Source organism: Tinamus guttatus, unplaced genomic scaffold (genome assembly GCF_059628265.1).
Source record: "Tinamus guttatus ecotype Peru unplaced genomic scaffold, ASM5962826v1 Tinamus_guttatus_pri_ptg000226l, whole genome shotgun sequence".
Lineage (NCBI taxonomy): Eukaryota > Metazoa > Chordata > Aves > Tinamiformes > Tinamidae > Tinamus > Tinamus guttatus.
Window position 1 is genome coordinate 2,230,437 of NW_028288760.1, and position 13,897 is coordinate 2,244,333.

General features: G+C 47.3%; 1 protein-coding gene across 4 annotated transcripts in view; it reads right to left on the reverse strand.

Moving 5' to 3' along the window:
* BRD3 (bromodomain containing 3) overlaps nt 1-4,446 on the reverse strand; it is a 31,786-nt gene extending 27,340 nt beyond the window's left edge. For all 4 annotated transcript variants that reach the window (XM_088525318.1, XM_088525317.1, XM_088525319.1 and 1 more), the window contains exon 1: nt 4,339-4,446. The gene's annotated coding sequence lies outside the window, so the exon portion shown is untranslated. The remainder of the gene's footprint in view (nt 1-4,338) is intronic.
* Between the last annotated feature and the right edge of the window lie 9,451 nt (nt 4,447-13,897).

A 13,897-nucleotide genomic window follows, 5' to 3' on the forward strand; every position in this document is an offset into this window, starting at 1 on the left:
ACTTGGCCTACTATTTGGACATGAAAAGCACCTGATTTTGCCAAAAATTGCTCAGCCTCCCAAGGAAGCTGCAGGTCAGTTAAGGTGTGAAAATTAGTGCTAGTTACGCTGCTCTCATTCCCTGGAAAGGTCCCTGAACAGAGTTTCCACCCAGTTTAAACTCTTTTTCCCAGTACAGCTCGGTTTACTTACAACAGGCGAGTTGGCCACGTGAAGAGCATCTCCAGTCTAACCATGCCCATGCATGGAGCACTCTGCAAGGGTATCGGTGTTGTCATAGGAAAAGAGCACTCCAAGCAAAACTTCAGGAATTGAACAGCTTGTAAGGCCCAGAATAACAACTGCTACCTCTCTCTTCTCCAAGTAAAGAGGGGCAAATGGGGTTATTCCAAAAGCAGCCCTGCAACGACGGGAACTGAGCCCCAATCTCAAGTGTGCAGGTAAACGTCTTCAGGTTTGGAAATGTTCAGGTTGAGACATTACGTTCTGCTTAACTCCCCATTTCCAGGGATTTCACCTCAGGTTCTCTTTGCTTTACCTGCTGCACTGCTGGCAGAGGAGAACGTTGAGTTCTGGTCTCAGCAAAGGAAGAGTCCAACAATTCTCCTGCTTTGCCCAGGTTATCCGTATTGCTGAAACACTCCCAGCCACGATGCTCCTTGTTTAATCAAATTCAAGCTAGGAGGGGACTGAGGCTTGCAAGGTGTGAAAGGAATCTAAAATAGCAGCAAGTCTTTCCTTCGTTGGTGCCGTATCAGCAAGACTGGAGGAAGGAGTGAGGACTGGGAGAAAAAGCAGCCTTAGCAGCACATTACTGTGAATTTCCACACTGCTCTCCAGAAGAACACAAATCCTTTTCCTTTTTACATTGGCTTTAGTAGCAAGTGGGTTAGGAGTATTTCTCCCCTTATATTGCACTGCTAGTGTGCCATAGAAAACATGTTCACCTCTGTCAAGCACTAATGGTTGACAAAAAGCCACTGACATCAGAGTAAGACAGGCTGGAATGAGCAGCTCGATGCGCACGTCCTTCCAAAACACCCTAACAGCTTCCAAAACAGCTCACTGAGCAGCAGGGCAGACAATGGCTCCTTGCTAATTCCCCCAACTCCGCCGCTCACAATAGTGTGCAGGGCTATTACTGTAGAATAATGTGGCAATTTATAAAAACAAAACAAAACATACGCTCCACAGTAACGATTGGGAAACCCACTGCGGATTAATGAATTCTGCAAATTAGCAGAGGAGGGAGAAACGACGAGGAACAATCGACAGTGCTGCGATGCAAAATGCTTTTGTTCATTTATTTGTTCATTTATAGCTAAGTGTGGCTCTGCCTGTATCTAAAGCACCTGATAGCTCACCAAAGTAGACAGAGCGAATATTTTGTAAAAGTAATTAAGCCCTTGAAACGCGAGACCTCCCTACATGACTGTCTGCTGCAAAGAGGGATTTGACTCCCGTGTTGTTTGTGCTGTCAGTGAGGCTGAGCGGGACCCCAGGTTACCCAAGGGAGAAGGAACAAGAATCCAGGAGGGCAGCGGGGCTTGGCTGGAGACCCGCAGCCCACTGCACAAGCACTCATTAAAAAATAAGGGGCAAGTGTAAAACAGCATCTTTCAGAACCTGCATCCATGAAAAGACACCTGCAAAAACGACTGGAATCCACAAACTTGCACCAGCTTTGCCTGTAGGAACCGTGTTGAGTTTGCTAGGGCTCAGCTGGGGAACAGGCCCTTGCACCAGGCAGGCTGGACCCATGGGGACAGTTTGGGGACATCAAGACTCCCTCTTACAGTCCCAGCACTTTTGGAGATGACTGAAGGATGACGGTTCAAACGGGCAGTTCTTAACTCAAAAAAGGGATTTTGCAGGATTACTAGAAACTGTCGTTTAACTCTTTCTACCTAGTAAAGTTACAACGGTCCAAGCAAATGCTAGTTATAAAACTGAAATAGGTTTTATCTGCAGCAACTGAGCAACAAAAACAGTTTTCATAAGGAAAAAAAAATACTAAAAAAGCACTGCTGCCTACCATGCACCCTGAGCTGGTACACAAGCTTCTGAAATAGCATTTTAAACTTTTTTTTTTTTTTTTTTTTAATTACAATGGTTTTTGAAAGTACCTCAGTTCTAATACGCCAGAAATCTTATTTCCAGAAGCTGTTTAGGAGCCTATTTTTATTCAAAGCAAATGAAATTAAGACTCCAAAGACATTTTTGAGGAAAGGCTTCAGTCCCACTACATGGTGGGCACATTCTTTTCTAATTTAAACTCTGCGTGCATAGGTCACTAAAACTAAAGAGGCCTTTCAGTGGGACAGCTCCTGTCTGCAGTGAAGCACATAGACAACAACTATAGAAAACAAAACTGCACTCCAGCTTATGCTGAGGGCTGAATAAGACTGCTCCCCTTCACCCAGTCCTTTTATTAAGCATTGTCTCAAAGCATTAAATACATGCACATTTTTAACTCATGCGGACTGAAGAGGAATAAAGCACAATCTTGCCACTTCTTCCTTCCAGAAAGGAAGGTTTTTGGTTCAGAAGTTATTCTTTTTCACTGGGAGCCTTGGAGTGTGTTATGAGAAACTCCTCACTTTCCAAGATAACAAAATAAAACAGAGAGCAGTCTGCTAGCTCTGTGATCTGCCCATTAGGAGGCAAGGGCTTTGCACCTGCAGTGTACTCAAGTCGCTGGGTATTTTTAAGCAATACAAACTTCTGCATTTCCTCTGCTTGCAGAACTGCCTCGGGGATTTGTTTGTTTTGATTGATGCATGTTTATTCTGCACTTCTCACCCATATACTGCAGCACATATGGCACTCACCAAGTCCTCTCTAATACCTTGACTTATTGCCAGGTGAATTAAGGACATGAGTGTCAACTTTAAACCTAAATTTCAAGTTCAATTTAAGAAACATTGACCTTAGCATACATACATATACTGAACGCACCAAAAATAAGAACAAGCATGTCAAAAAATAAGTCAAAACAGCTCCATTCCGCCCTCCCCAGCAAGGCACAGCAGGTGTGCTTTGCTAATTGCTTTACTCCCTAACCTACTATTTACTAGCGCCAGAAAAATTGTGTGTAAAACAGCTAAATACTGGGAGTATGAGCCACTGCCATGGCTTAGCAGAAAGCGGCTTCCTTTCGCTTTTGATTCCCAGCGATGAGAAGGCACATCCACGCTGCGGCACTTAAGCGATCCGAGGGCACTTCGCACTCCAGGTGCCTGCGGTCACTGCCATGGGAAGCGAGTTCCCGGCAGGACCGGAGCGCGTCAGGGAGCCAACCGGACACGGCAGCTTTCTCCGACAGCAAAACGAACAGGCTGCAAACACCGCTCCGCTCCCCATGCTGGGGGGCAGGAAAGCAACCGGGTTGAATCCGGGGGAAGCCGAGAGCCGAGTTCTGAAGTTTTCCCCTTTTATTACCCTTGGCCTTGTTTACGGCGCGACACTTCCGTGGATAAATCCGCGCGCCGCGTTTCTTTAAAACGGAGCGAGCTCAGGCAGCGAACTAGGGATGTCGTTTATTCACAAAAGTTATGTAAACAGCAGAGCGCGACATGGGCAAAGGGAGCCGAGCGCCTGTATGTAAACACGCGCACATATAGAAAACATACAGGGGTTTCCAACACACCAAACGCGCTCTTCCCGCCGCGCAACAGAGCTTTCCACGCTCCCAAGGCAGCAACCCCCGGGAAACGGCTGGGAGCAGAGGGAGTTGCCTCCTGTCCCCCTTTCCTAAACACCCCCGTCTTTTTTTTTTTTTGTTTAATTATTTCTTTTTGTTTTCTTTTCTTTTCACGGCCCTCCACTGCCCTCCTCCTCGCCCCTAATTTTCCCTTTCAAAAGATGGCGGGCAGAGAAGAGAGAGAGGAGGGAGAGCGAGAGGGGGAAGAAAAAAAAAAAGAGAGAAAAAGAAAAGAAGGGAAAAGAAAAAAGGAGGGAAAAGAAAGAGAAAAGAAAGGAAGGGCAGACGGAAGACCCGCCGCGCGCGGGGCCGGGCGCGCAGCCCCCGCCCGGCCGGGGGGAACAGAAGGAGGAGAAGAAGAAAAGAAGCAGCAGCGGCGGGGGGAGGAAGGCGAAGCGGCGGCGGGAGCGGAGCCCGGGCCGCGCTCCCGCTTTGTCGCGGCGCACAAAGGCCGAGGGCAGCGCGGGGGGCTCGCAGGGACGGGGCGGGGGGACATAAAAATAAGCAGCACTGGCCTTTCCCAAGTGGGATCTGCCTCCCCCCCGCAGCCCTTTCCTTCCTTCCCGCCCCCGCTCCGTGCAGGGCCCGGTGCTGGCGGCGCGAGCACGGAAGGAAATAAAGATTAAAGCGATTACTTTGCCCCGGCGGCCGCGGCCCCCTTTGCCTGCGAGTCCCTCCAGTTGCTCTTCTTTTTATCCGCGGCCAGGCAGGAGAATAGATGCGCTGAGGCGCCGCGCGGCGCATGCGCCGGCGCGCAAGGCCTTGTGGGCCTTGTAGTCCCGGGCCGCGCAGCGCCGCCGCCGCCCGCCCCGCAACCGCACTACAAGTCCCACAAGCGGCCGGGCTCCCCCCCCCCCGCCCCGGCCCGGCCGCCTCCTTCGCTCGGTCCCTCCGGCCGCGGCTCCCAGCTTGGAGCGCCCGGGTGATGCCCCGGGCAGCGACGGGACAAGCGGCGCTTTCCCCCCTGCTCCTCCTGCTCCAGAGGCTCTTGGAAGCGCCGAGGGGACCCCCGAGCGGACGCACGGCCCCGCTCCCGTCCCGCTGAACCCCAACAACTTATTTTTCCCCTTAAATTCGTGCTTTGCGTTGGGCAACGTGCGCTCCGACTCTTATGCAACAGCTAATACCAGCAATAAAAATAGAAGTGGGCCAGCGCCGTGACAGCAAGGCACGAAACGCATGAGAAAACACCCAAACCGCAGGTAGTCAGTGCATTTCATAACCCCACGTTGGTTGCCCAAAACACACGAGTCTAATGTATACAAGACATTAATCTAATGTATAGGATAAAAGCAGAATATGGCTTCTACCAATGCACCACCCAGGCACCAGCACAAACACCATTATAAACATAAACACTTGGAAATGCAAAAGAGGAAGAGCTGATATCCTGCAGCAGAACTACAAACAGTACAAAAAAGTTTTTAAAAAATGTTATAATGCAAAACATGTTTTAATTGCTATAGCACAAGAAAAAGAAAACACCCCAACCATTGGAAAACAAATGAATCCAGGGGAAACGTTTCAGTGTCAACGTAAAATAAGTAGTTACAGGATTTCTCTGTGGACTCATATGCCAGCAGAGGCTGCCGTGCTGCTTGTTATACAAACAGCCAGGCAGCGTTGCCAATTAATAAGACAGTTTATTGTAGCCATAAGGTGGAGGCGTTTTCTCTGCAAGACCTTATTTCCAGAAGATTAACTTTGGAAAAACGTGACCATTGGGATTGAAATGTCCAGACCTGTTATGATCTGGAAGATTGTTTCTTTGTGCAAGTGAGGGCAGACACACTTTGGAAAATTCTATCAAGTGACTCTTGCTGCTGTCCCAGAGTGAAACCAAAGTTGTGTCTATGCCTGAACCAAAGAGGGTTTTTTTTTGTTGTTGTTGGTTTGTTTATTTTTTGGCATTCTTAACTTCAAAGCTGGTGTGAATTTAGGAACTAGAAAAAAGTTCACAGCCTTACCCCTCTTGATGGGCTCATCAGGTACTTGAAAGTCACTTCAGTCACCATCATCTCTACAGTATTTTCACACAGGATGCACAAAACGGGCAGCCCAACAGCGGGGAGTACCAGGTTAGATACTGGGTGTGCAAGGGACAAGCTAGTGTTAGGGCTGCTCTCCTTGCACCAGGACCTCACAAGACCCAGGAGATACTTGCTCAGGATTAAGCCTGATGCAGTCAATCATTTTATGCCCTTCTGTCTCTATCAATAAATCAACACCCTGACTCACTTACCCTACAAGAATATTGAGGGGAAAAAAAAAATAAATGGCATCAACATCAGGTTGGTAATAGGGAGGGCCCCAGAACTGCTACCCAAAAGCAGCCACCAACTACACTTGTTGCATCCTGATCTCACACAGGGAAGGGGTGAGATAGTTTCACCCCAAATTGTCATGTTCCTTCTGCCAGAGAAGAGTTCAGATGGTGTTTCCAAGAGACTTCCTATGCAGGCAAAGGAAATCATGTGGGAAACCGTCTCCTGACATTTATTAGGAAACAGCTTTTAGCCTGGAACATACAAATCACCCACCTACCTGTAGGTCTACAAACGTGTGCTTGAATAAGGCAGCTGTACCTTCTAAAGGAGAAGAAAGCAAACACATTCTGGGATCCTTAAAGCCTTCTGCATGCAAGGAACCAAGGTTAAATAATAGTTAGCCAAATGGGCATAGACTGACACCATTTAAATAAGCCCTATATAAAAAGATATAGCTGAAACCAAAGCAGGATTATTCAAATTACCTAGCCCAACATAAGAACACTCAGACTAGAAAAAAAAATAAATGCAATAATTAATGGGTTTCTGAAATAATGCTGCTGTACAGGTTTTTGCACACAAGATCTAACACTTCGCTTACTCTCAGATACCTGACATCCAGCTTCATAAGACACAAGACTACAGCAGGAGTAGTTCACTTCCTCCTCCCTAAGCTCAGAGGAGTACCCCACATCCACCAAAAGCCTTTTGATTAGCCTCTGTGGTCCTTTAAGTTATACCTCTAGTTACCCAATTAGTACCTTGTTAACTAACACCTGCAGTTTATTTACTCCTTGTCATTGCACTACTTTTAACCCTTAAAGCACACCCTTAAAGGATATGTACATTCTTACAGGCAGCATTGTGCATAGGGTTTAATAAAAACAACCCATTTGTGCACAAATAGAGTGGCTTTTTCTCTTTTTAGGGCTGTTACTTCTCTGCTTTTACTGCCAAGGACTTGAGTATTTTTAAAAACATGGGTGGATGGAAGTGGAAAAGGGAGATACTTTACTGCATGGGACTGATAAGTTTTGTGGGAACTGACTGCACTCAGTGCCTTGCATGACAGGAGCCAATAGTTTTAGCAGTAGCCAGGGAATGTTGGAAACACTAACCTGAGGCACTGGATCTCCTGGGGCTACTTTTGCCAAAGCTCCTAGCTAGAAGCTTCTTTACTTCACCGTGCAGTGTGTTTCACCATCAAAATCAGCACTTGCATCGAGGGAGGTATTTGTTAGTATTTGTATGTGGAAATTACGAAGGGGTTACAACTGGAGAAAGCTGCTGAAGTGGTCTACTGCAATATATTCTGTCTCCCATCTCTGGGCATGAACTTTGACATCCTTAGGCACATTGTACATTTACACGGACATGAAAGGCTGGTGCAAACTCCACACACCTCAAGGTTGGCAAATTTGGTCATTCTGACTATTTTGTCAACCATCAGCCACTCCATGAGACCTCACTTACCAGGGGATCATGTGAGATCCTATTACCAGCAGCTGTCACCTCTGTAGTAGATGCTAGACATGACAAAAAAAAAGGTTTATTCAGTAACAGCCATGCCTGTGACGAAGCAGTGCCCTAGCAGAAGATTGCTTAAGTGCCTATATAAGTGACTACTATTATTTGAGTGACTCAGGTAATCCCAGTGGCACAGAGAAGGGTGTTGAACACACGGGGATAAATACTATCATTGCAAAAGACTCATCTTTACTCACACGATTTTCCTCACTGTAGCAACAGAGTTTACTCGATTGAGTAAGAGATATTCAATAAAGGAAGGATGACAGGACTAGGGCAGAGGTTTGAAACAATAATTACAGTTTGTTCTCCTGTAGTACCTTTCATCTGTGGAATTCATAACAATGCAGTAATCCTCCTAACAGCTTTCACGGGTAAGAAAATATGAGCCCTGTTTTTCAACTGAGAAAGGGAATATTATGACACAAAGAATCATGGGCAGTGTCAGAACTTGCACTCAGCTTTTCTGACTTAAAGTTTGTAGTTTGGAAATTTGGCCATACCAGCTGGTAAAGCCAGCTTAGTCACACACCGTTGGGAATGTGTAAGTGCCTTTAGGATCTTCTAGGGTTCACCTTCATCAGGACGCGGTCAGCAGCATGAGCACAGCCCCAAAACAGGGAACCTGTGAGCCAGAATGTCTACAAGCCTCCAAAGGCACAGCACTACAGGGATCAATAGGAAGGCAGGAAAAAAATGAGCTATCCAAGACCAAAATGGCCTTGTCAGTGTTTATCTGTTACTATTCTGTTACTATATTGTTGGGACACTGGCAGAGGGACATTTGTCCGGAATAAGGCTGAAGAAAAAATCATCCACCTAAGAAAAATTGACAAAACATAATTCAAATAGTAATCCTGCAAACGCTGTGAGGCAAGTTCATTGGTAGCTCAACTAGCAGGCTACTATGTGATATTAAGCAAATTGCTCTAGCACACTTTCCCTCTTCTGCTTCATCTTACCACGTTAAATTATAAAGAACTGTCTCTCACTGTTGTTGTACAGAGCCTGGCACTTTGGGGTCCTGCTGGGAGCTGGAACATTTGGATGTCGTGGTGATCCAGCTAATAATAGAATAGAAGGAAGAAATGTCAGTGCATGAAGGAGACCAGGAAGAAGATGGTTTTCTCCCTATCTTTTCTGGCGTTTCAAACAGGGCTCCCTTTGGAAGGTTTCCACTGAAGAAACGCTAAACATGGCTATGGCAAATGATGCTCCTCTACTGGGCAAGGCAAATGCCAATGAGAACCTTTTACAGTAATATACGTAATCACTCATCTTGAAAGAGTTCATTTGGAGATCAGAAATTTATGAGGAAGGCGTAGCCAGGAGGTTCAAAGACTTTATTTAAAGAAAAGCCTGTGTCATGCTAGAACCTCCCAGCTCTTAATCCTGTCCCCCTGAGATGCTCGAAGGCCTCGTGCTCAGCTCTGAGCACTTCATTACTCACTCCTGCTCTGCTCAATGCAGACAATGAATGAAGTTTTGCAAACCCAAACTGCTGGGCTTGGGACTTCTACCTACAAAGGCCTGAGTCATTTGGCATGGACCCAGCACACCACATTGCTCTGGCTCATGCTTAAGTAACTTCTGATATATGGTCCTCTAGGACGTATGCAGGAACCTGATCCTTAGGCTCCCCAGCTCATTGATTTTTTTCTACAGAAATCTTTTTTCTGCCTACCATATTACAATTGCTTTCCTACTAGAGAAGGCAGAAGTTGCTTAGAATGAAGGAGAACAAGACTGTGGAGGTCAATTTTGCACCTCTAGAACTAATTTTCTTGTCCTTTTACTTGGTCTTGGAGTGATGTGGCTTTTTGTGTTTTGATAACATTGCTTTTGCTGTGAAATTTCAAGGAGAAACTTGGGTATCAAATTTAATGGAGAAACTTACACAAGCTTGCCTTGTACAAGGAACCAAGAACCCTGGTTATTATCTATCTAAATACTGTTCTGGAGACAGCTAATATTCAATGAATTTTCATAATGGTGTGGAATGGATTTTCATAACAGCCCTCCAACCTTCAAGCTGGAAAAAACAGAGATGAATAGTTTCCCCTGCAAAGAAGAGGAAGAATGTGAAGAGCCCTACCTGATCTTTGTGTCTTTTATCAGAATATAGCAAGAATCATCGGTTGCAAGGGCTGGAGGCTGGGATGCAGCAGATTGAGGTACGTTTGCATGTATGGAAAGAAGCAGGGCAAGGTCCTGATAAAGACTTATTAGGATAGAGACTTGCCAACGGAACCTGAGAAGTGAGGAGAAACTGCTCACCCAGTACGGCTATGTAGCTTTAGTCACAGAAAATATATTTTTTCTGGAAATTACCTCCATCTAAATGGATTTGTTACACATTCAGTGTGGTGTGGAGATGCAGCACCTGCAGTTAACACAGTGGTTTGCACAGGTAAGCAAGCTTTTGAATGGTGTGTACTATTGAGCTGGCAGTTTAAACTGACAGATACAGAAAATGCTAGGTTTCAGCTGAACAAATCCCTAGTGGATTCCTGTGTATTTTCTTCCTTTTCATCCTGCCCTCTTACAAAGACTGGAGAGAATGGATAAGAGGTGCTCTAATCTAGTAATAACTGTTCTAAACTTTCCATTTCTAAATGACAATGAGTTATAATAATACCTAGATTTTGTAAAAACTAGCTCAGGAATGTGAGCTAATTGCATCGAACTGTCCATTCGTTGGCACTGCAACCATTTGCAGCAGCCAAGAGCGACGTTCCCGATGCAGAGAAGTGCCGAGAACCTGCCGCTCCAGTTGAAGTGGCTGGGAGAGGGAGGCTGTCATCACGTCTGGCAGTCAAACCATGTGTGATTCAGTCTGGGGCTCTCAGATCAGCAGCCTTTTTACATTAACTTGGCTGTGACTTGCACTGGGGGAGAATCTGTATAGAATGATGCATTATAGCACTGTGCTGGACTCTAATCCTGCATGAAGTCCTGGTTTCTCTTACACAAACACGGACTGCTTCATAACAGGAATTTACTGAGATGGAGCTCTATACATGCCATGTTCAATGATCTTATTTCAAAAGAAGTTCAGCTTCCATAAGTCTTTGTGCCCAAGGTAAGAGTACATCCACATCCCTCCTTGTGCAAAGTGGATCAGATCCTACTGATCCACTAGGATCTGCAGGGTCCCAGTGGGGTGAGAGTTTCTAGTTTTCAATCAACAAATGTTGGCATTCATGCAAGCAAAGTTCATATTGTAATGGGGGAGGCAGACATATCAGCCTGGAAAACATTCAGTGTTTGTTTTTAAATCCCAGGAGAAACATATGAATGTGATGTATCTGGGATTTAGAAATAAAAACAGAACAGCATATTAGCAACTGCACAGAAACAGCTACATTTTGGGGATCTGTTGCTCTTTAAAAGCATAAAAGACACAGCAGGTCTCTGACATTTTCTTGTTCCTTCTGTTTCTTCAACAGTGTGTGACACATTAAGTCTGTTCTGCACTTTTCCTGTTTGCTGTATGAGCGGCCCAAACAAATAAAAATCCTAACTGAGATTGTTAATTGTGCCAAAGCCTAAACATAGACTTATACAGCTTGTAAGATTAGTGCCTTGTAATTACTTACCGTCACAAATGTAAGCATGCGTCTGTTTGTAGCAGACAAATCTAAAAAGCAGATCGAGCATGTACTGAAGTTAGCAACAGCTTTTCCTCAACCATTAACGTCCTTTGGATGGGATCTGCAGGACTGGATGAATTCTGGTCTCAGTGGAATCTGTGACAAAATTTATAATGTTAGCAACAGCAGGACCCTTGACCCCAGCTCAATTCCTGACCACCCTTAAAGCCACCCAAAAGCACCCCATCAACACCAAAAGGAGTCACTTTCATGTAATCTGAGCCACTTATGGAAAGACTTTTCTTCCCCTTTCTTCATTAAGGGAAGCTGCTCCCTTCCAAAAAACCCACAGACAGGTGTCTTTTCCAGTGTGCTTGGCAGGTCACCAAGTTCAGGCTATTTTGAACCAAATGGAATGAAAGATTTTGCAAGAGAGCAGCCTGCCAAGCCCCACTCTTTTATAGAGAGGGAATTTGGACGGATAGCACATCCTGCTGATCACAGCTGTGGCGGCACAGCCTGGGGAGCAAGAAGGATCCTCACGGATGACTCATAACCAACAAGTTAAGCTTTATCCCAAGACAACGGTCTGTCCTTCCGATCCCTGGGTACTCACTCATGTTATTCAGTCCCAGTGAAATGCCCTTGCTTGCTGAGTTGCCTTTGTCTGTGTGAGCCATGCTGTCAAAAACCCAGTCCGGCATGCATGGAAAAACTTAGCCAAATGGTTAATGCTTATAATCATTCAAATTTGTTTCAAAAAAAAATCCAGGGTTCAGAAGCTACAAGGCTATTTAGAATCATCATTAGTATGTTGCACCCATTATGATTTTTGAGTACCTGAGATATATATAAATTCTATATTTATGGAATTTATAGTATATATTTATAAAATATTAGGCAAAGACTTCTAAAGCAGGCAGTGACACAATTCAGACAAACTTCAGCCAACATGAAATTAAAAAATCCTATTCCTCTCACAAGAATGTTGCATAATAAATAGCACCATCACGCTGATTTGTGTACTCTCCCATATCTCCCTCCCCCCTTTCCTCTTTTATTTTTCAAAGAACAAAACTTTAGGCCAAATGCACCTGGAAGAAAGACTAACACACACTCAGCTTGACCCGTTTCCAAACATGGTCCTTGGGCCAACGCGGCTCCTACGGCTCTGTGCTCTCCCTCCCTGCGCTTGGATGGCAGGGTTAATTCTCCAGACTTCTGCTCTGGGTTTCCAGGCTGGAGGAGACGGGCTTTGGCTTTGCCGAACCGCAGCTTTTTTTTCTTTTTTGGGGGGCTTTCTCCTTTCTCAACTGCCACTAGAATTTTTGGAGCCCAAAGATCTTCCTGTGTTAAAGGGCCAGTAAGTGACACGTGTCTCTTGCCTTTCTGCCCGCTTAACTGAAAGCAGTCGGGAGCTGTGGTTCTGGGAAAGAAAAAAAAAAAAAAAAGGAAAAAAGGAATGAAAACAGTGCTCTCCAGAAAAGTGCTTAAACAGATGCTCAACTTGAAATAGGCTATTCAGCCTTAACAAATCAAATTTATAGAAGTCAGGGCTCCTGTGCCTTTCCACACCACCCTTATATTAACAGATTTGATGCTGCTGGTTTGCGTTGTGTGACCCCAAAACATCCAACCCCGTTGTGACCGGGCCAAATGGCTTTTTGGGTGTCACTGCAAGGCACAGGCCGAGGGAGAAGGCTGCGTGCCCTGCCACCAGCTCCCAGTGCCATCCATTTTGTGAGGGAAAATGGCGCCTGGCCATGGGGGGCCCTGCTCAGATGGAGGGTCAGGCGCCTCGTAACACTGCGGCTGTTGTCTCCTTGGTATGGGCAAGGGCAGCGTGGGCTAGCAGTGCCCCATGTGCCATCCCTGCCTTCTCCACAGCGCCTGCCCCCCATTTTTCGGCTGCCACCTTGCAGACCTCCATCATTTTGTGAGGGAAAATGGCGCCCAGCCAGAGGGGGCCCTGCTCAGATGGAGGGTCAAGCGCCTCGTGACACTGGGGCTGTCATCTCCTTGGCATGGGCAAGGGGAGTGTGGGCTAGCAGTGCCCCATGTGCCATCCCTGCTTTCTCCACAGCACCTAGCAGCCCCCCGTTTTTTGGCTGCCGCCTTGCAGACCTCGACCATCAGCACCCTCAAAGCTGCCTCTCCTCAGGGCTGCCCCTGAGCTGCAGCTGCATCTTGCAGGCCTCTTCCCCGGCACAAGGAGCATCCTTCTTTTTCCATCACCTCAGCTCCGGAGTGGGGGGAGAAAAGGCAACCAGAAAGCCACACGCGGGGAACACAAGACGAGGCAAAAAGCGGCGCCTGCCCCTTTAAGGCGCAGCCGGCGCCCTCCCTCCCGCCGCCGCTGCTTTTTGGCTCTCGGGCCGCGCCGTAGCGCTCCCGGGAGAGAGCGGCATTGTGCAGCCCGCGGCGCGCAGCGCGCATGCGCCCTCCCGCATTCCCCCGCCTGGCGGCTCCGGAGCTGCCGCCGCCGCGTCCCCCCCTCCCCTCCCGCGCTGCCCCCCCCCTCCGCCGCCGCTGAGGAGGGGAAGGAGGCGGCGCCGCCGCCGCCCCCCGCCCCTTCCCCCTTCCCCCGGTAAGTCACCGAGAGGCGGCGGGGCCCCAGGGCGGCCTTTCCCCTCCCCCGCCACGCACCCTCCCGCGCGCCGCCGCCGCCTCCCCTCAGGCAGCGGCCGCCCCCTCCCCCCACTCCACGTTTCCCGACCCGCTCCCTCCCGCCTCATCCCGGGTAAAGTTTGGGCTCCGGGCGGAGAATCCCCATCCCCGGGGAGATGTCCTGGGACCCCCCCTCCCCC